Raw genomic sequence first — 1341 nt, forward strand, 5'->3', positions numbered from 1 at the left:
CCCATCCTCGCCGCCAGATTGTCAGGGATTTTTCCTTTCCACACAAGACTGGGACTCGGGTTTTCGTTGGAGACTCTGTATTGACGTGACATTGAGAGCAGTCCCTCCGTAGAGCAACGCCTTCGCTTACAATCCTCATGGTTGATTTTAACGGGTATGGTTTGTTCAACATTTCATATTAGGTATTTTTCTGAGCAAGCTAGAGGGGAAAAAAAACACTGAAGTCACGTGGCCTCGCGGTGTACCGCTGCAGGCCAGAGGGCAGTACGACGTAGTGTTTTCTCGACGCTAGAGGGCGCCTTCAGGATTTTATACTGATCCAGGCATTAAGCAACACAGACACAAGATGCTATAGACCCGCAAAGGTATTTACCCAGCGCAGCTGACCAAAATTCTCGACATAAGTGAAAAACCCTTCCTCAGGACCCTGATGCAACCACAAAACCTCTATCACACACAACCGACAAACCAATATATTGTACTTGAAACTTGTTAATGGAATACCAAGTGCGTGTAGTAAAGCACCTCACTGGGAAACAGTAAACATTTAGTAAACAGCTCGCTGTCCAAGTGACGAGACCTCAGTGCTGGCGGGATATTCATTAGTCTCGCAACCCGAGGGAAGATGTTATTACCCGGCATTCCTAGTGCTGATATGCATCCACCTTCATCCTGACCGCCGTGTGTCAAAGAGATCATGGGATGGGTGGTAGGGATTCTCAACAATGCTTTGGCCCCTTCGACTGCAACGATCCCGGAAAGTGTCACAAACAGGGCCGAGTGAGAACCCGATCATCCTCTCGGAGGTTTTTGCTCTCCCCCATATTGTCTTGTGGTTCGATGCCTTGCAGCTTCCGTAGCATAAAAAGACGCCGGACGTGACACTCTCCGTGGTGCTCCAGTAGATGCTGCTGTGTCTTCCTGACTAGTGTGAAGGTGTTGTGGGTCCAGGTTAGATCGTTTGTTATGTGCACACCAAAGAACTTGGTCCTCTTCATCCTCTCCAGAGCAGAGCCGTTGATGATCGATGAGCAGTGGTCGATCTCTGCCTTCTTGGTCCCCCATCAACGCTTCACTTTCTCTTCTCCGCGCTGACACTCGCGCTGTTGTTCTCGCACCATTGAACAAACCTCTCAACCTCCTCTCCGTGTGCTGAATCACCATTGTTGCTGATGATACCGACCACTGTGATGTCATCACGGAACCTGATGATGTTGTTTGAGCTGAATCTGGCAGTGCAGACGTCAGACAGCAGTTTGGAGAGCAGAGGACAGAGTACACAGTCCGGATAGCGCAGGATGAGAGGTGAGTTAATAGAGGTGGACAAGATATTGAGAGGTA

The sequence above is a fragment of the Hypanus sabinus genome, unplaced genomic scaffold, assembly GCF_030144855.1.
Source record: "Hypanus sabinus isolate sHypSab1 unplaced genomic scaffold, sHypSab1.hap1 scaffold_663, whole genome shotgun sequence".
In the NCBI taxonomy this organism is placed as follows: Eukaryota; Metazoa; Chordata; class Chondrichthyes; order Myliobatiformes; family Dasyatidae; genus Hypanus; species Hypanus sabinus.